At 47.1% G+C, this 21,996-nt stretch overlaps 1 protein-coding gene across 3 annotated transcripts in view; it reads left to right on the forward strand.

The window, feature by feature from the left end:
• TMEM196 (transmembrane protein 196) overlaps window positions 1-21,996 on the forward strand; it is an 88,691-nt gene that overhangs the window by 55,076 nt on the left and 11,619 nt on the right. The gene's annotated exons all lie outside the window — the stretch shown is intronic.

Consider the following 21,996-nt stretch of genomic DNA (forward strand, 5'->3'; position numbering starts at 1 on the left):
CTCTCTTCTGACTGAACTGCCTGGCTCCACCCTCCATATATATATATATCCCTAACGGGCTCCCTCTGGTGGTATGAGGTGGAAGGGTGGAGGTGTTTGTATGTAATGAGGGCCTCTTGTGGAGAAGTCCATCCATGCACCCTGGGTCCTGTGGTACCTGTGAACAGCAGGGTGCCACATTGTACCCATAAAAATCAATGTGGTCCCCTAGGTTTTTTCTCGAATTCACAAAATAAATTGAATATTCAGTCAGATACATTACTACAAGGATACAGAATATTATCTTAGACTGCACTTACCGAAGCATATGGACTACCCACAGTTACATAATATCGAACTGTATGCAGAGGCGAAACATGAGGCTCAGCACAGGGAGGCCAAGAAACATTTAAGTGGACCCCTAACCTAGTTAATAATGTTTATAACTATGGTGCTACACCTTAATCTTGAGATGTAAAAGGGAAACTCAGCAGATGACCATGCTTTTACTGAAAATAAATCATTATACAAATACCAAGACCGCCATACGATGACCAAAAAGTGAGATAGTTGCCAGTTCAGCAGACCATAACAATTGATTACAATTAAAGTTATATATAGTGACTTACAGGTGATATGCTTTATGATTAGGACATTCACTTTTACAGGTTTTAGGCCACATATTGTCTACAGAGTTGACAATAATCACTTTTCCAACACTCCTCTGTATTCGCAACCTACATAACTCCCCATCCTGCTGATATCCCAATGCTGAGCCTGTTACTGTCCTTTTTGTCTCTATTATTGCATCTATTGTGTGCACAGCACCAGTGCTCCTCTCACAGTCTGGCTCACGTGGGCTCCTGCCCATGGCTGTGCCTCTTACATAATAAGGCCCCCAAGCAGTGAAAAGCCGCTAGAAAATATCAATGCTCTCATTAAGCTCTATAGAAAATACTATTGCTCTCTTTTTTGCACCACAGAAAGTGATAATGTTCGCTCTGTGTTGCTTTGATAGTTATAATACCCACAATGCTCCTATAAAGTAATAATCCCCTTTAAATGCTCAGAATTAATATTGTTCTAAAAGTCCCTAAAAAGTAATAATGCACCTGGGTATTCTCTTAACCATAATGCCACAAGTTCTCCTAAAGAATAATAATGCTTCCTCAATGCCCCCTTGTGTTACCCCTTTACAATTAATAACAACTCTGGTTCCCCACCTAAAGTAATACTAGCCCTGAGTTCCCGACAAATAGTAAAAATGCTCCGCAAGTTCCCCACTTATAATAAAGCCCCCTAAGTATCACCATAAAAAGTAATAATGGCCCAAATGCCCCCAAGAAAAGTAATAATGCCCCACCATCCTTCCACAAAAAAAGTAATAATGCTAAAAGTTCCTTAAATATAGTAATAATACCATATTGTAGTTCATTACTCCTCTTAGCCCTTTTACATACAGCCCTATTCCACATGCTCCTCTCCTCTATCTATAGCCATATCCTGCAGTTCATCACTCCTCTATCTACAGCCCTATGCCATAGTACATCGCTCCTCTCGTACATCTATAGCCACATCCTGCAGTTCATCACTCCTCTATCTACAACTCTATGCCATAGTACATCGCTCCTCTCCTCTATCTATAGCCACATCCTGCAGTTCATCACTCCTCTATCTACAGCCCTATGCCATAGTACATCGCTCCTCTATCTACAACTCTATGCCATAGTACATTGCTCCTCTCCTCTATCTATAGCCATATCCTGCTGTTCATCACTCCTCTATGTACAGCCCTATGCCATAGTACATCGCTCCTCTCCTCTATCTATAGCCACATCCTGCAGTTCATCACTCCTCTATCTACAGCCCTATGCCATAGTACATCGCTCCTCTCGTACATCTATAGCCACATCCTGCAGTTCATCACTCCTCTATCTACAACTCTATGCCATAGTACATCGCTCTTCTCCTCTATCTATAGCCACATCCTGCAGTTCATCACTCCTGACCTTTATATACAGCCTCATCCTGCAGTTCATCACTCCTCTATATACAGCCCTATGCCATAATACATCACTCCTCTCCTTTTTATACAGCCTCATCCTGCAGTACATCACTCCTCTATATATAGCTCTATGCCATAGTACATCACTCCTCTTCTTTATATAAAGCCTCATTCTGCAGTACATCACTCCTTTCCACTATATACAGCACCATCACAAAAAACATTACTTCTCTCAGCCCTTGTATATAGAGTCCCATCCTGCAGTGATCACTCCTTTCCTGTATATACAGCCCTGTCCTGCAGTACATGACTCTTCATCTATATATTGTCCCATCTTACAGTTTGTCATTCCTTTGCATTACATACAGCCCCTACCTCAGTACATCTACTTGCCTCCAATACATCATTCCTCACAAGCAAAACTCCATTATAGCAAGCATCCAAGATCAGAATACTGGTGCAGGAGGAGTGGCGCAGTGACGTCATTATGTTTCCTTTACAGAGACGCAGACGTTCTGAGCATAACGCTGCCACTCAGAAGGCTGCAGGTCTAAACTGACCTAGCCCTACAAAATGGAGAGAGGTAGAGCAGAATTTAACTATATTGATGAACTGTGCATGCTGATATAATTAGGAGTCAAGGTTTCCCAGACATCGAGATGAGCCCCATCGTGTAGGTGACGCGCCCCCTGGGCCGTGTGTGTAGGGGAATACCCGGAGCCAGGTCTCTATGTAATACTGGGTGTTGTAGTCTCCGTGGCGGCGACCCGGTCCCGTGGCTCAGGGCGGTCAAACCAGTGGCGGATCTGTTTCTTTGGGTTTTAACGTTTAAATGTCCGACTACGCCACCCGTGGATTGCGGTCAATGAGAACAGCCGCTGTGGGCAGACCGCTGAGGCTGATGTTGTGTGCGCAGCAGGGGGGTAGTATAACTCCCCACGGGAGGAGTATAGCCTCAGGGCAGTGAGTGCAGATGGTGTGGGTGATGGTGCGCGGGAGCAGCAGTAATGACTCAGAGTCCAGTGATGCAGTTCAGGGTCTTTACTCACAGTTTTACACTCCAAGCCACTTCTGCAGATGATGGCTGCCCACGTCGTGCTGTGCCCACCAGGTGAGGGGCTCGGCCAACTCCCAGGTACCTTTGGAGTGCTTTTCAGGACCCCCTTCGTGTGTCCTTTCTCTGGCCTGTCGTACTCCACAATTGACCACGTTTCTGTCCAGCTGCCTCCGGCCTTGGCGGACAAACGTATGTTCCGTTTCCCTGGGTCCTATGTGATGCCTTCCTAATGGGTGTAGTGAGGGGCCGTGCACGTACAATGCCACGGCCTCCGGTTACTAGCTGAGGGAAGTTTCTCTCCTCCACTAGATGAGGGATCCGGTTCCCTTTTCTTGGCCTGACCCCCCTACTCTGGTAGCGGTGGGCGTGCGGTGGCGGCTGGCCGGTCCACACCCCTGGGGTCCCTTCAATCTTCTCTTAGAGCTTCCTCCATTCTTCTTCCTTCCTTCCTTCTCCTCCAGGCCCAGGCCTTAAGACTCGGCCTGCCTGCAGAGCAGAGCCCATGCAGAGCCTCTGCTCCCCGCCTCCTTCTCTCTCTCTGCTCTCTACTTTCTCTACTACTACTTTCTATCCTGACTCTAAGATGGTGCCCAATACTCCCCTATACAGTGCACCTGGGATCTACTCTCCCCATCCACACACTACCAGGATCCCCCTTTCTAGGTGTTCCCTCCCCCCACTCCAGCCAGGGACAGGGACAGTTGTGCTCACACCCGGGAGCATTGTCGCCATGTCCCCCGGAAATGTGGTGTAGTGCATGCGGGTGTTAGGGTCCTGAGCCATACTCCATCCTTACCTGGAAGTGAGATATCACACCTCTGGGTGAGATGCAATACCTCTGTAGCAACCGAACCCTCGGGGCGCTACATTCCCCCCTGGTAAATCACAGCACGTCCATGGGCTGGAACAGAGCAAAAGACATGCAAAAACATTTTTAAATGCAACCATACAAAAACAATTCAACATTTCTCTTCCCCTTTATGGGAGGTAACTTCTTCTGTTACTCTTCAGCATTATTAAACTTTACTTTCTAATAGGTATAAAATTTTCTTTCAAATATATAACTCTTTGCATATATGTACATATAAATCATTTCTCTAAGTAGAAAACACAAACTATTTTCAGCAGCATTCTTGCGACAAAGTCTCTTTAGCAGGTCACAGTCCTTGCCGCGACCAGGTGTCCATGTCACCCAACAAGGTGCAATTTTACTAAGTGCAACAAAAATCTTCAGACATCTTTTGAGGTAGGTGTATAGAAAACCAGTAGAGGGCACTTTAAGAAGTGCAACTATTTACAAAATGTGGCTGCTCCCAGTCCTCAGCCGGATAGAAAAGGGGTTGGCTGCTCCCAGTCCTCAGCCGGATTACTCACAGACCCTTTTTGGGTAACTTCTAGCAAACATATAAACTTTTACAACAACCCTTAACCAGGTAAACTTTCTGTAATCCACCAACGGCGTGGCACTGAACTTCTTCACCCAGGTGGGTAACTATGTACAATCTCTTATTGCTGCGCTTCAGTAGCGGTATCCTGGCGCCTCATCCTCTTCAGGCTCATCCGCATCCGGGTCCTCCGCATAGCAGGGTTCAGGGTAGTGGTGCTTTTCCACCCTCCGGACGTTAAGAGCGTACCACCCTTGTAGTCCTCGATGTCGGGTGTATGTTACCCGATCCCCCAGAAAGAGACCCCTTTTCAGATGACCCGCGGGAGGATGACCCTCCACATCCCTCCTGTCAACATGAAGGTCTGTGTCAGTTGTCGGGTCCCGAATAAAACCACACCCCTTCTCCTGGTGGAATTTGACCACGATCCCGGTGACTGTGGGACCGCGTGCAGCTTGGGGGTCTCGGCGAGTCCGGGTCTTCTCTTCCGCGCTCCGGGCCTGCAGATGTTCCTGCCTCTGGCGCCGCGCCCGCTTCTCCTTCTCTAGTTGTTCTATCTCACAGCGGCAGAATTCCCGCCTGCGAGCTGTGTCCGCCCGCGTCTCCTGCGAAAATCCCATTAGGTCCTCCCCGCTCTGGTCCCACTCTATCTGGACCTCTTCCTCCGGGAGCTGGGGGACGGTGACTGGCTGCGGAGCGGGCAGGAGCGGAGCAAGCTGGGCTTTGGCCCCTGCGGACAGGTCCCTCCGGTGGCAAGGGTGAATCCATCCGCGTGGCAGGGGGACCAGCTCTCCATCAGGCCCGGCGATCTGACTGTATAAGTCGGTCCCTAGGGGTGGTAGTGTTGGGACCGCAGGCACTCGCTGTTGGAAGGCGCCTGGGAACATCAGGCCTTGCGACCAGGTCTGGAGCGGGCCACTTCCGGCCGTACCCGGGATCAAGGGGCACGGCGTGGGACGTGGTCCGGCGGCTGCGCTTGGGGCTTTGGGCCTAGGTGCAGGCAGCAGGAGCGGAGGAGGAGGTGCAGCGACTTCCGGGGCGATCGGCTCCGCGACGGGGTCCAGGGGCAGGTTAGTGGCGTCCTGGCTGGTATCAGGGGTGTCCCCCTCACCTGCTCCCTTTGCAGTGCAGCTCTCGGCCTCCGATGATCCTCCTCCATCCTCAGGGGCAGGCACTTCGTCGGGTGGTTGCAGCGCCTCTTGCTGCCGGGCTTCGACCCGCCGGCCCATCTCTTCTCTCCACCCCGCGATGGCCTCCCACTGCGCCCGGACCATCCTCCGGTCCAACTCCTCCAGTCCAGCCCGTAAGAATTCAGGGTCCTCTCCGGGGAGCTGGGCCATCAGCTCCGTGAGGCTGCACGGAGCCGCTTCGGCCTGCAGCAGGCCACTGGCACGGGTACTGGGGCTGGTGCTGCTCGCCATCTCCGAGTGTGGTCTGCCGAGACTGATCCAATCCACACCCAGCCCCTCGGTTTTCTAGTCCTTCCGCCCCTGTTGGGGGTGGTCCCGGGGCAATCTGCTGACAATCACTCTCATGGGCAGCCCCCCCACGTTGATGGACATCTCTGCAGTCGCACTCATGGCTGTTGGGGGTGGGCTCCGTCTTTGGCGCCATTCTGGGACCTGGCCCACGATGGGAGGTCGCTTTTTGTTGTCTTTTGGCGCGCACATCATGGCGTCCGTTCTTCTGGGGCGGGCGCCACATTCAATACAGTGAAACAGTCTCTAGGCACACAATACCCGATGATAATGGGTTGGTTTCGATTCTGCCGACTACGCCAAAGTTGACGCACCCCCTGGGCCGTGTGTGTAGGGGAATACCCAGAGCCAGGTCTCTGTGTAATACTGGGGGTTGTAGTCTCCGTGGAGGCGACCCGGTCCCGTGGCTCAGGGCGTTCAAACCAGTGGCGGATCTGTTTCTTTGGGTTTTAACGTTTAAATGTCCGACTACGCCACCCGTGGTTTGCGGTCACTGAGAACCGCCGCTGCGGGCAGACCGCTGAGGCTGATGTTGTGTGCGCAGCAGGGGGGTAGTATAACTCCCCACGGAAGGAGTATAGCCTCAGGGCAGTGAGTGCAGATGGTGGGGGTGATGGTGCGTGGGAGCAGTAGTAATGACTCAGAGTCCAGTGATGCAGTTCAGGGTCTTTACTCACAGTTTTACACTCCAAGCCACTTCTGCAGATGATGGCTGCCCACGTCGTGCTGTGCCCACCAGGTGAGGGGCTCGGCCAACTCCCAGGTACCTTTGGAGTGCTTTTCAGGACCCCCTTCTTGTGTCCTTTCTCTGGCCTGTCGTACCCCACAATTGACCACGTTTCTGTCCAGCTGCCTCCGGCCTTGGCGGACAAACGTATGTTCCGTTTCCCTGGGTCCTATGTGGTGCCTTCCTAACGGGTGTAGTGAGGGGCCGTGCATGTACAATGCCACGGCCTCTGGTTACTAGCTGAGGGTAGTTGCTCTCCTCCACTAGATGAGGGATCCGGTTTCCTTTTCTTGGCCTGACCCCCCTACTCTGGTAGCGGCGGGCGTGCGGTGGCGGCTGGCCGGTCCGCACCCCTGGGGTCCCTTCAATCTTCTCTTAGAGCTTCCTCCATTCTTCTCCCTTCCTTCCTTCTCCTCCAGGCCCAGGCCTTAAGACTCGGCCGGCCTGCGGAGCAGAGCCCATGCAGAGCCTCTGCTCCCCGCCTCCTTCTCTCTCTCTGCTCTCTACTTTCTCTACTACTACTTTCTACCCTGACTCTAAGATGGTGCCCACCAAATATACTCCCCTATACAGTGCTACATAGGCAGGCCCAGGGCAACCTCTATAGATAGCCCCATTTCTCACTACATCACTTTTCTCATCTATATATAGATGCATCCTGCAATATATCACTTCTCTGCTCTATATATAGCCCCATCCCACAATACATCATTCGTCTCCTAAATATACAGCCGCATTCTGTAGTACATCACTCTTCTTTTCTATACACATCCACATATTGCAGTACATCACTCTTCTTCTCTATGTACAGCTTCATCCTGCAGTTCATCACTCTTCTATATACAGCCCCATCCAACAATACAACACTCCCCTCAGCCCCTCTATGTACAGCCCCATCCTGCAGTACATCACTCCTTTCCTCTATATATAGTCCTATCCTACAGTATATCACTTCTCATTTATATATAGCCCCATCCTGCGGTACATCATTACTCTCCTTTATATACAGCCCCATCCTACAGTACTTTATTCCTGTTTTCTATGTACAGTCCATCCTACAGTACATCATTTCTTTCAAGTCACTTGCATACATTTTTTTTTTGCTGCTTCCTGTTATCAGCTTTGCACTGTTATCAAGGAGGCCCCTCTGCCCCTTCCCAATACATAATTCTTCACATACACAACTCCATTCGGATGACTATGTGCACCCAGCATCCCGGCACAGGAGTGGTGCAGTGACATCATTGTACTGCCTTTGCCGGGACACTGTTAATTGAACATGTCTCTGCCATTGTTACGATACTGGCGTAGTACTGCTGGAAACCAGTGGCCAAAGGAGCACAAGCAGGAACAGTAAGTGGTAGTAGAAGTTCTTGGAGTTTAGCAAAGAAGTTGTAGGAAACAATCCGTAGATAGGTGAGAACAGTCTGGGTAAGAATGTTCAGGATCTGGAGATGGGAACTAGGCTAACAGCTAGACACAATAATCAAGCAATGAGTGAGAGATCTACGCGGCTTTAAGTAGGCCCAAACAGGAAACAAGATGGATCCCACAGGTTCAGAATATGCCATCTTAGTAAAGGGCAATTGCAGAACACAACAGCAGCCTCCAGTGGTAAGGAGTGGGATTGCAGCACAATTATTAAGGTGAACAATAGCAGCCACTAGTGGTCAAACTGTAGAAGGATAACAGGAATTCTGAAAGCCATTCAGTAAGCTGCAGAACTAAATTGACCTTTGGTTTAGAAAACGGGTGTAGTAGAACAGGATATAACCGTATCAGTGTACTGTTTATGCCTATACAATTAAAAGTCACGGTCACCCAGAGTCCAGTGTCAGTCCCATCATGTAAGTGGGCCTTGGGCAACCAAGTCCTCTGCCCCCGGTAACTACAGTAATGACAGTAGTAATTCTGTGATGCCAGGCAGTAGGCTCAAATTGATCCAAAAAATGAAGTGAATGAATTCTACCACAACATAAAGCTAATGCAAATATATTTTGAAATATTCTGACAATATTGTCTCAGGTAGTGAAATTAAAGTGCTATTTGTCTTAATGTAGAAATACTAATCTAGATGTCAACATCACAAAAGCATTGCCAAAAGCAATGATTTATGCAAAGCATTCTGCAGCATACCAATTAATACCAACAGAAAAGAGATGGAAATTATATGACTAATATTTTGCTTTTTTTATAGTTGAAAGTTGTCTATCAGAAATGCCCTGATTTTTTTTTTATGCGTGCTGGAAATAAATTATATGCTAGAAATAGTAATGTAAAAGGTACCTGGGGATGGGGACAAAAGATTATCACTGAGGGAGACCATTTCATGTATTCAACTCAGAAGCAAAATATTTCAAATAAGCAATACAAGCTCAGGTTCACATTTGATGAAATTAGAGGCATATATTCATCATACCTTTTAGAAATTAAAGTATGTAAAAACTAATCAGAATGCGAGTTTATTCTATAGAAAATAGCTTTATAATTTCTACTTTAACAATAAGGAATCAAGCCTTGCAATTACAATTGACTCCATGAGGTGAGAGCTTAAGCCATTATGGCCACTGGTTTTAAGTTTCAATTAAAGAGAATCTGTTACCAGATTTATCAATACAATCTGCATACATTATTACATAGATCTCGTCCACCTGATGAGGCCAGTGTATTTATTCTGAAAATCCATGTCAAAATGGCTGTATAATATTTTTTCACATTCTATACTAAAGCTATGTACACCTAGCCTAGCCTAATTGACAACTTCTCAGTAGGGATGAGTGGACCTCTGGAAGTTCAGGTTCTGGTACCAGACCGAACTTTAGTTTAAAGTTCGGTTCGGGTACCAGAACTGTTCCCGAACTTCAACTTGAACCCCAACCCCATTGAAATCAATGGGGACCCGAACTTTGGAGTTGGAAAATCTTCTCTATCTATCACAGACTTCAAGGAGACACTGGACACTGGGTGTCCAGTACGAACCCCGAACCTACTCCTCAGCGTCCTTACCTGGTGGTGGGGCTGAGATCTCACATTACTTAGTATAAGCTGCAGCTGTCTGTCAGGACAGGTGGGAAAAAGTTGAAAACTCCTGGACTTTTTCTCTGGACCATCACTTGGTCTTTTTAATATTAGGAGGATATAGTCATTCTCACATGGAATATCAGTATAAAAACACCAGAATATCAGTGCAAGAACAATAGCCTCATCAAGTATGAGAGATCTATTAATATTGGGAGTTTGTATTGTGAAATCTGGTGGCAGATCTGCTTCAAACTAGTATGTTGGCCTGAGCTCTCTAATTTGTTGATTTGGGCTTCACCCTCCCTTAATAGTGCTGTCTCCAAACAGAAGATACATGAATCCTCAGCCATTCATATTGGACAGAAACAAGCAAATTGTCTATTTATCATTAATTGTTCAACCATTCATCCGAAACCACTTGTATACAGCACAGACACAGTTTAAAGCCATTTATTTCAGTTTCCATACAGCTATTTCAGGCTTATTAGACTTCAGTGCAAGATATAGAAACAGTGGCTCTATCGAGGTATAGCTTGGGAGATCCTGTGTCTACATCAAACTTACTCATATTTAAAGAAGACCTATTACCAGGTCAAAAGTGGCCATGTTTTGCTTGTATTTTACTCCCTCTGCTCCCTGAGAAATCAGTTTGTTTTCTTTAATCTGCCATTTGGTTGCAGAGATATGGCCCTTTCTATTTAGAGCGAATTTTGATGGTCTATACCAAGAGGGCGTGACTCACAGGATTCTTTTAGAGTGCATCTTTACGCTACCCTGGATTATAACCTTGTGAGATGTAAGATGGCCACCAGACATGTCCTTGAGGGGACACATTTATCGCTGAGGTTGGCAGCTTCAGTAATGTAAAACCGGGAAAGTATGCTCCAGCACACATAGTGCTGAGAGGGTTAATAGGGCTTATCAGGGCCGTTTTTTTTTGAGTAGTCATAAGAGGTGGGATTGGCTGCTCACATATGACCACCCCATGGTGTGTGTATAAAATGGAGACAGAGTGTCTCATTCAGTGTCTGTGGCTGGAGGTGTGGAGAACTCCAGCGTGTCTGTGCAAAAAGACACTGACTGTGAGCGGGTGAACCCACAGTACCACATGGACTGTTCATTTTCCTGTTTTGTTACTTTGTGCCGGAGAAGGCTGTGTTTTGTTTCCTTTGAAAGTGAGGTTTATGAAGCCTGAATAAACCTGCCTTGGACATTTTAAAGAGACAGTGTCCTGTGCCTACCTCTATCGCGGCTGAGTGAGTACAATTGGTGCTAGAAGCACGGGCACAAATCCCAAAGGGCAATGTGACTGCTACAGGAAACCGTTTATGTCCTGGGTAAAGGCCGCCAGCCAGCCAGACAAAATGGAGGACCTGATTAAACATTTGTTGCAGGCACAGCAGGCACAGCAAACACAGCACCTGCAGAGCCAGCAGGATATGCAACAGCAGCATCGGGAGCAGTTGCAGAGCCACCAGAACATACAGCAGCAGCTGCAAGGGGATCAGCAGCAGGAGACAAATAGACTTCTGATGCAGCAAATCCAACAGCAGCAAAGACAGATGGAACTTCTAGCAGAGCAGATCCGTGGCAGGACAACCGCCCCACCCCCAACTCCAGGTGATGACTCTCACATGAGGAAAACAGTAAGAAGAGCATTACAAAAGATGACCCTGGGTGATGACGTTGAGGCGTTCCTGAAGGTCTCTGAGAGGGTGGCAGAGTGGGAGAAATTTCCTCCCGAGCAGTGGGCAGAGGTACTGGCGCCATATTTAACAGGGGAACCGCAGAAGGCCTATTATGACCTGGCCTTGCAGGACACAAAAGAGTATGCCAAATTGAAAACTGTGATTTTGGTGCACTTGGGAGTGACTCTGACTGTCAGGGCGCAACGGGTGCACCACTGGGCCTATTGCAGTGACAAACCTCCTGGTCCCAAATGTTCGACCTCCTATACCTGGTCCAAAAGTGGTTGCAACCTGAATCTTCCTCCCCAGCACAGATGGTGGAGAGGGTCGTTATAGACAGGTTCATACACTCTCTTCCGAGGTTGGTGCAATCCTGGGTTGCCCAGGGAGATCCCCATAATGCCGATGATTTGGTGGGGTTGGTGGAAAGGTACAAGGAGGTAGAAAGTTCCTTTGGGAAACAAGGGTCGTAGCCTCTCCATACTGGGGTTCCCAAAAGGGGGCGGACACCCAAAAGAGGGGAGCTATATCCACACCTGGGGGGCGTCCTAGAGTTCAGGAGGGGTCTGAGTTACTGCCCAAGGTCCTGCTCCATAACATAGTGTGTTGGAGATGTCATACCCCAGGTCACATAGCCGCCCGTTGCCCCATGACCAACGAGCCAATGGACTGCAGCGCAGGACGGCGCTGCTCGTACTTTGCATATCCTGCCTGCAGTGCTGTTCCTCAAGCAGGTGAGGGACCGCAGGCATGCTCCGTATTGGTGAATGGAGTGTAAGTGACTGCTCTGTTAACCTAGTGCTGGCCACAGTTCCTCATCAACTGGTTCCGGGTAAAAAGGTCAGAGTCCGTTTTATCCATGGGGAAGCTAAGGACTACCCTGTGACCCGAGTGGTCATAGACACAAACTGTGGCTCCGGGTTCCATAAGGTGGGCGTAGTGAAGGACCTGTTGCACCCGGTTGTAATAGGGAGGGACTTTGTCTTGTTTTGGGACTTGTGGGAGGAAGGGAGGAAGCCAGGTTGTCCAGACAACAACCCGGACGCTCCTGAAGAAACCGCATCACAGGCCGCTGCCGGGTTTCTTTTTTGTGTGCTTTTTGGGGATGAGGATGAGGCGGCATCCCTGGAGGCCAACATCCCTGAGCTGGAGGTGACTGGCGGAAACTTTGGAACCGCCCAGCTCAGAGACTTAACTCTAAAAGGGGCGTTTGATAATGTCACTGTCTTGAATGGTGTTGCTCAAGAGCCCGGGGGCTGACACCCGATATCCATACTTTGCTGTCAATGGCGAGATACTATATCGGGTCACCAAGTTCAGAGGGGAGGTAATTGAGCAGTTACTGGTGCCAGGACCCTACAGGCGCAGGGTGTTAGATATGGCCCATACACATTTGTTGGGTGGTCATCTGGGGGTAGAGAAAACCCAGGAAAGGATCCTCCAGAGGTTTTATTGGCCCGGTTGTCACCAAGAAATTGTAAACTTTTGTAGGTCATGTCCCACCTGCCGGCTGACCTCCCGGTGGCCCACTTCCATAGCCCCTTAGTGCCATTGCCAATCATTGAGATGCCATTTGACCGCATAGCCATGGATCTAGTGGGACCCTTGGTAAAGTCCGCCAGAGAACATCAGTATATCCTGGTGATACTGGACTATGCTACGCGGTATCCGGAGGCCGAGCCACTACGTAACTCCTCTGTCAAATGTATAGCCCGGGAGTTGGTCAATATCTTCTCTAGAACGGGGTTGCCTAAGGAGATCCTAACGTACCAAGGGACCCCATTTATGTCACGGGTGATGAGGAAGTTGTGCAAAACGCTGCAGATCACAGAACTCAGGACCTCAGTCTACCGCCCCCAGACAGATGACTTAGTGGAGAGGTTTAATCAAACCTTGAAGGCTGTGCAGAAAGACGGCTGGGACTGGGACTGTCTACTGCCGTACCTTCTATTCTCCATCAGAGAAGTCCCACAGACCTCTAAGTGGTTTTCCTCGTTTGAGCTGTTATATGGCTGACACCCCCGCGGACTCCTGGACATAGCAAAGGAGACCTGGGAGTCAGAGTTTACACCCGACAGGAGTGTGATCGAACATGTGGCCCAGATGCAAGAGAGGATTGCAGAGGTGATGCCCATTTTCAAAGAACACCTCCTCAAAGCACAAGAGGCACAGTTGAGGGTGTACAATAGATCAACGAGGGTGAGACACTTCAACACTGGGGATCAGGTACTAGTGCTGGTACCTATGGTGGAAAGAAAGATCCTGGCCAAGTGGCAGGGCCCCTATGAAGTAGTTGAAAAACTTGGCGACATCAACTATAGGGTCCCCCAACCTGGGAGAAGGAAGCCCTACCAGGTGTACCACGTAAACCTCATTAAGCCATGGCGAAACAGGGAGCCTGTCGAAGCCACATGTCTGATGGTGAAGACTGAAACCGACATGGAGGAAGTCAAGGTGGCAGAATCGCTGTCACGTGCCCAGAAGCAACAATGCCAGGGGGGTTGCTGAAGCAGAATAGGGACCTGTTCTCGGTTCTACTAGGCTGTACTGTAGGTCAAAGGGCATGAGTTACTTATGGAGCCTCATGTCCAAGTGAATATGAAGCCATATCGGATTCCTGAAGCCCGCCGAGGGGTAATCTCAAAGGAGGTTAAGCGCATGGTGAATCTGGGGGTCATCGAGGAGTCCAAGGGTGGCTGGTCCAGTCCCATAGTCTTAGTGCCAAAGCCAAATGGACAATGGTGGTTCTGCAATGACTATAGGAAACTGAATGATGTCTCTAAGTTTGATTCATACCCAATGTCCAGGGTAGATGAACTAATTGAGAGATTAGGGCCGGCCAGGTACATTACCACCCTTGACCTCACAAAATTGGCAGATCTCTATGTCCCAAGAGGCCAAGGAGAAGACAGTCTTTTCAATGCCAGATGCGTGTTTCCAATACACCAGAATGCCGTTTGGATTGCAAGAAGCTCCAGCTACCTTCCAAAGAGCCATGGACCGGATTCTAGCTCCCCACAAGAAGTATGCAGCAGCCTACCAGGATGATATCGTGATCTACAGCCAGGATTGGGGTAGCCATCTGAGCAAAGTCCAGGCGATATTTGATGCTCTACGGCAGGCAGGGTTTTCCATCAACCAGAAGAAATGTGCCATGGGCATGGAGGAGGCCAAATATTTGGGCTATGTCATAGGTAGAGGCGTCATAAAGCCCCAAATAAATAAAATTGATGCAATCCTGGGTTGGCCACAACCTCTCACAAAAAAGCAGGTCAGAGCGTTCCTGGGCCTCATGGGCTACTACCGCCGGTTCATCCCTAAATTCGCCATGACAGCCGCCACTTTGACAGACCTCCTTAAGGGTACAAAATCGGCCATGGCTAAGTGGTCTCCAGAAACCGAGACAGCCTTCCAGGAACTCAAGCAAGCCCTGTGTAAACAACCGGTGTTGGCGGCACCGGATTTCTTGAAGGAGTTTGTGGTCCAGGCGGACGTGTCAGATGTCGGTCTGGGTTCTTTCACAAGAGATGAATGGCGAAAAGCACCCCATAATGTATTTAAGCCAGAAGCTGACGTCTTGTGAGAGAAATGACTCCATAGTGGAGAAGGAATGTTTGGCCATCAAGTGGGCGCTAGACACTCTAAGATGCTACCTCTTAGGCTGGAAGTTCCGGCTGGTATCAGACCATGCCCCACTAAGGTGGATGAGTGAGAAGAAGGGAAACAATGCTGAAGTGACCAGGTTGAGCATAGGCCTGGGAAACTGCATGGCAATGCTGACGCATTGTCAAGGGTCCACTATATGTTAGCAGAAGGTACCAAGCCCCCGGCTTTGGGCAGAGGGGGATATGTAAGATTGCCGCCGGACATGTCCTTGAGGGGAGATGTATTGCTGAGGTTGGCAGCTTAGTGATGTAAAACCGGGAAAGTATGCTCCAGCACACATAGTGCTGAGAGGGTTAATAGGGCTTATCAGGGCCGTTTTTTTCAAGCAGTCATAAGAGACGGGTGGGATTGGCTGCTCACATATCCCCACCCAAGGTTGTGTGTATAAAATGGAGACAGAGTGTCTCATTCAGTGTCTGTGGCTGGAGGTGTGGAGAACTCCTGCGTGTCTGTGCAAAAAGACACTGACTGTGAGCGGGTGGACCAGCAATACTACATGGACTGTTCATTTTCCTGTTTTGTTACTTTGTGCCGGAGAAGGCTGTGTTTTGTTTTCATTGAAAGTGCTGTTTATGAAGCCTGAATAAACCTGCCTTGGACATTTTAAAGAGAGAGTGTCCTGTGCCTACCTCTAACATGGCTGAGTGAGTACAAAACCCAACAGAGCCATAACACCTTAGTAAAGACCATAAGAATGTGCACTAAATAAAAAGGCGCATATCTCTGGAACCGAATGGTGGATCTAGAAGAAAAAAAACATAATTTCCTCTGTTAGGCTGTGTACTCCCTATGCGTTTTTTAAGCGATTCCGCTGCGGCAATTCCGCGGCAGAAATGCTTTAAAAACGCTTGGTAGAAGGTCTGCTATGTTCCCGAATGATAATCCGCATGTGCTGTGCACATGCTGAGGAAATTTCCTCTGCGGATTATCATTGCGGAAAAATCCGCAGCACTAGCAATTATTTTGCGCAATCGCGGCATTTTCGCTCGCTTGATATCCGCATGACTACATGTGCACGTGCGGATATTAAGCGATTGAATGTGCGGATGGTACCCGGGTCTGGAGAAGAGGAGACTCTCCTCCAGACCCGGGTACCATAGAACCTGTAAAAAAAAAAAAAATAAAAAATAAAAAATTATACTTACCTTCTGATGGCCCCTGGTCTCCATAGCAATGCGTTCTGGCTCCCCGGCGGCTCGTGATGGTCTAAAAGGACCTGCCATGACGTCATTTAGTCATATGACAGGTCACGCGACGGCGGCGGTCACTAGACCTGTCACATGACTAAATGACATCATGGATGGTCCTTTTAGACTACTGCGAGCTGCCTAACACACCGAACGCACCGGAGGAGACCGGGGGCCATCAGAAGGTGAGTATAATGTATTTTTTATTTTTTACCATTCTTTTACTTTAACTTGGTCACACTATATAAATCCATGCCGGTTGCATGGATTTATATAGTGTGACCAAGTTGTCAAGCACTTTCCAAGTGATGCTAAAATCGGGCTTGACAACCCCCCCATGCGAAATCGCGTGTGAAAAACGCTTCACTTCCGCTTGTCCCTGGCTGAAAAAACACATGTACAATCCGCATGCGTTTTTTCTTACAGGGAGATGCAGAAACGCTCAGGAAAAATCTGGAGCATTTCTGCATCGTGGGCACATAGCCTTAAAACTCTCTTTTGTTCCTTCATAATCTTCTTATTTGTGTGTGTTTGTGTTGGGCTATACTTTTCTCTTTTTTTTTTCTTTTCCAAGTTGCAAAACCCATAACTTTTTCTATTTCCCTATCAATGTAGCCATATGGGGGATTTTTTTTGTGGAGGATTGTAGTTTTCATTGCTTCAATTTCTAAACTTTATTTTTTTTTAACCTTTATTGGGGGATGGAGGTGGATTGGAGAAGATGCACAAAGATAATGAGTGGGTTTAAGTTCTAGGGTTAAGAAGGCTTGATGAATTTCAAACCACTTCAGTGCGAGGCTAATTAGTTTTCTTAAGGGCAGGTGCAGACGTCCATGTATTCCCTTGATGGAATTAATTTGATTATGCAAATCACACTCTGATCAAACTCTGATCAGAGTGTGATCCGATTCTCTTGGATGAGGAGAAGATGGAGTAAGAAGTTTCTCCATCTTCTCCATTCTGTCAGTTTGTTTAAAATTGGACTGCACTCAGATGTCATCCGAGTGCAGTCAGATGTTTTCCAAGGACTCATTGACTTGCATGGTTGAGTGCAATCCAAATATCTGATCAAACTCGGGTATGCAAAGATTTTTCCCTTGGTCCACTGCAGGTCCCATAAAATAACATTGGTTTATGATGTGATCCGATGTTTTGTCAGATCACACTCAACACAATCATATGGTCGTCTACACCTGCCCTAAGACCTTATCACCATTTGGTGCAGCAAAGAGGTTGCTAGTCTACTGAATATTGCTAGACTACTTGATTGCTGACTACTTAAGGTCATCCCGGGTGGCTCTAAACAGACCAAAATAAAATCCTACATCAATTTGGAGCCAAACTGATTAGATGAACCAGGTCTTATCAAGTTGTATTTTATTATATTTTTGTGATACAGTACTTAATAATAACAGATGACGAAAATGAAAACAGAATTTAATTTCATGAGTTAGATAGAAATTTTGTGCAGCCATCAACGAAAATAAAAATGATATCTAGAAGTTAAATGACATTGGTACATTTTCTGCCTCATTGACTCCGTGGCTTGTATGGAGACCTCTGCAACCACATACACTTGGATGATGATGATGAAAAATATATGAGAAGCAGGCTCACAATTCTGAGCTGATGTACAATCAGCCTTCTCATTGTTAAAATAGTTATGAGCAACATATTCAGAGTAGAGAACATCCAACGGGCAATTACTAGATGTTGATTAATGCCTTTACTACCAGCGTATACTTATTATTACCTAAAGAGAAATCATGTTGTACATACAATCTGAAAGTGTGAAAAGATGAACTCTATTTCTCCACGGAGCCGATGGCTTTCAGTCATTCAAGAGTGCCAGTGTGGTTATAGTCACCACTCACAACACTGACGTCGGCAGCCTTAAGCATGTCCCAGCACCTACTGACAGCTGGCTATGTAGAGCATCAGTGCTCAGCTGTCAGTCAGTGCTGGGAGTGCTTACAGCCGCTTCTCTCAGTGCTGTAAGTGGTTACTGTAATTGCTCAGCCCTTGCCTATATGACTGAAAGCTGTCTACTGGGAGAAATAAAGTTAATTTTTTTCATAGGTGCTGCACTTTTTTTTTACTGCGCCCAGCACCTTCATAACGCTATTAACCTGCAGAGTAATGCTATATCTTTATTATCAGACATGACAGGTTCTCTTTACGTCCAAGGGGGCATTACTAGAGATTTTTCTCTGAGGGTGTGTACTTCTTCCCCTGCCCAATCAGCAACACACAGGTGAAAAAAGCTCACAATAGCTTAGAACAGGCTTTCTCCTGTGTGAAACATTTAATAAAATCTGCTCTCCTTACTATGCTCACTGCAGAGCTGTGCGTGATTACCAAGTTTAGTGTTTGTATTGAGACAAAGCTCAGCTCTGCTGTACTGTCCCTGCACATATAGACCTGTAGGCAAGTGGCGCTCATTTTCAAGACCAAATAAATAAAGATTTTTTTTTTCCCATTTTTTCAGCATTTGCATATAATTAACATGTCCATCCTGTGATTTCAATCATTTTTTCTTCTTGGGGTTGCAATTTCAATGCTGAGGAGTGATGTACAATACAAAGTTATATTGTGGCACTGTGTTAGCCAGAAATATCGATGTAAATACTTTTATGCCCAAAAATGACAAAAGTATTCTTGGAGTCATACCTTTATTGGCTAACCAAAAAAAAATAAATAAAAAAATATATATACATATACAGTATATAATCAGTAGAGATGAGCTTTGTTCTACTCGAACTGTTCACCAATCTCAAATTCGAGCTGTTTTGGGCGGTGTTCGAGCCGTTCGGCGAACACGAACGATTTGAGAAAAATTCGGCTGTTCGAGGTTATGTTTGATAACTGTTCGTGCACCAAAATCATAACTGGATTTTTTTCTCAGTAATGATGAAAATTAATGTTAATACGCAGTTTGAGTGTACAGCGGGGTGGGGGGAGGGGCAGGGGATGGATCTCTGCAGGAATAATGAAGATCTCCATTTTTTTTTCTCTTTCCCGCATTTGCAGTGGGGAGGTGCAGTCTGTCAGCCTATCAGCAGCGCACACACGGAGCGAACTGCTGTTTTTCACACAAGCAAGGGCATGTGTCATTGGCAGTGTATGTCACATGTCCTTGCCCTATAAGACCAAGCCATTTTCCCCGTCGCCACCATTTTCTCACTGCTGCAGCTGCGTGTTAGACGGCACCGCTGTTGCTGTGTGCGCTATACCTTGTTAATTTCAAGCCAATTTTCGCACAAATCTACAGATAGCTTGGGAGTAGGGAATAGTTGTGATTGCAGTCCTTTTAAGGACTAGGTTACAGCATTTCCTACGACTTTTATCAGGCAGGTCTGTGCTCTTAAATAGATAGATTGTGGGAGTAAAGACTAATTGTAATTGCAGTCCTTTTCAGGACTAGGTTACATCAGTTCCTATCAGTTTTTGCCAGGCAGGTCTGTGCCAGTGCTGTGCAAGTTTTTTTCACAGTATTTGGCTGAATCTAGCAAAGCTAATCCTTTTTGGCCTATTGCAGAGTGTGTTAGTCAGTGGAGTAGCCTATCTGTGTTGCAAGATATACCACCTGTGTATAGAATACCAATTTTTTTACTACACCTAGTGAAGTAAAATCTTTTGGGCATAGCATCATTCTATTAGTCCATCTATACTGACCTCCATCAGGTTGCAAACTGAATATATTTTTTTTCTGCATCTACCTCTGAAAAAATATTGGGCTTCTAGCTGTGTGTGGGACTTGTTCTATTAGTCCATCTATACTGACCTCCATCAGGTTGCAAACTGAATATAATTTTTTTCTGCATCAAGCTCTGAAAAAATATTTGGCCTTCTAGCAGTGTGTGGGACTTTCTCTATTAGTCCATCTATACTGACCTCCATCAGGTTGCAAATTAAAAATAATTTTTTTTCTGCATCTACCTCTGAAAAAATATTTGGGCTTCTAGCTGTGTGTGGGACTTGTTCTATTAGTCCATCTATACTGACCTCCATCAGGTTGCAAACTGGATATATTTTTTTTCTGCATCTACCTCTGAAAAAATATTTGGCCTTCTAGCAGTGTGTGGGACTTTCTCTATTAGTCCATCTATACTGACCTCCATCAGGTTGCAAATTAAAAATAATTTTTTTTCTGCATCTACCTCTGAAAAAATATTTGGGCTTCTAGCTGTGTGTGGGACTTGTTCTATTAGTCCATCTATACTGACCTCCATCAGGTTGCAAATTGAATATAATTTTTTTCTGCATCTAACCCAGCCAATAGTTTTGGCCTAATACCACAGTTTGGCCACTCAGCTCTGCTCGGTTCCCATCCATTGTTTTTTTGTGCAAACAACTCCAGAGTTGTGAATTAGTTAACCACCAAAATGAGTGGAAAAAGGCCTGCTGCTGTTGGGAAGGGGAAAAAAGGTTGTGTCCGTGGGGTAGGTGTTAAAGCAACAGTAACATCTGCAGAAGAAAGACCATCTTCCAGCCAAACTAAAATGTCTACTTCTTTTAGCGGACAATGTGATAAGATCCCTTTCTTACGGCCACGCCAATCGCTACAAATTCCAGATGAGGCACAAAAACAGCAGGTGCTTCAACGGATATCAAGTGCTCCTTTAAGTGGGCTCTCCACATCAACTTCAACATCACAAATACTCCAGTCCTCAAAGGTGTCACCCAAATCGCACTTGCTTCCTCACAGCTCCCAAATCTCCAGCTGCCCGTCTGAGTATGAGGTAGAACAGATGGTTGAGTCTGCAGAGCTGTTTACTCATACTATAGCCTGGGAATCAGAGGTCGACTCCATCGCTTCTGTGAATCCAGACGAGGAAATGATCTGCACTGATGCCCAGAATCTTTATGAGTCGGATCCAGGACCAGACGCAGAAGGTTCTGACCATAATGTAGAACCCTCATTCCCAAACTGTAACTCCTGTTGGTGGAGACAATGAGGAAGACGATGATGAGACTCAAATACCTGATTGGAGCGACAACTTTAGTTTTTTGTCAGGGCAGGAACAGGTTGGCTCTGAGGACGACGGGTGTGATAACGCACAGGGTGATGATGATGAGGTTGGAGATCCCACTTACTGTCAACCCACAGTCAGCCAAGAGATGAGGTCAGCAGAGGAGGTGGAGGAAGATGCTAGTGACGACGAGGTCAGGTTGCGCCTTCCTGGACAGAGACGTAGTACTGGAAGCACGTCAACAACTGCATCCTCAAACACAACTCTGCCTCTCACCACAAGTCGTGGTGGCTCTTCAGGTAGCATGGGTGCTAAGCCTTGCATAGCCTGGGCATTTTTTCAGATCGATAAAGATGACCCAACTCGTGTTATGTAACATTTGTCAGCAAAAGCTAAGCAGAGGCCAAAAAATACATAGTTTGAGTACTTCATGCATGAACCGGCACATGGACATGAAGTATAAGTTGCAGTGGGAAGCTCAGTGTGCTACAATGCGGCCTAGCCGGCCGGGCCAACCACCGTCTGCAATATCTTGTGCATCCGCGGCCTCTTCATCCTCTGTGACTGGGGGGACAGCAGTCACACCTGTTTTGGGGCGCAGACCTGCCACCTCTTTACCCGCAACAGCCAGCGTGATTGGCAGGTCATCATTTTCTTTGGAGGTGGTAACACCAGCTGGTGTTGAGCGCTGTCCGACATCGATAGGTTGCCTTGATCCAAAGGTGGTGCTAACATGTCCGCCTGCATCTTCCTCACAGACCGGCAGTTTGCCGGAGACACCCTTATCAACCCCGTCTAAGCACAATAGCCAGCCCTCGGTCCCTCAGATG

The sequence above is a fragment of the Phyllobates terribilis genome, unplaced genomic scaffold, assembly GCF_046119375.1.
Source record: "Phyllobates terribilis strain yellow unplaced genomic scaffold, ASM4611937v1 Scaffold_4__5_contigs__length_816908805, whole genome shotgun sequence".
Taxonomy (NCBI): Eukaryota; Metazoa; Chordata; class Amphibia; order Anura; family Dendrobatidae; genus Phyllobates; species Phyllobates terribilis.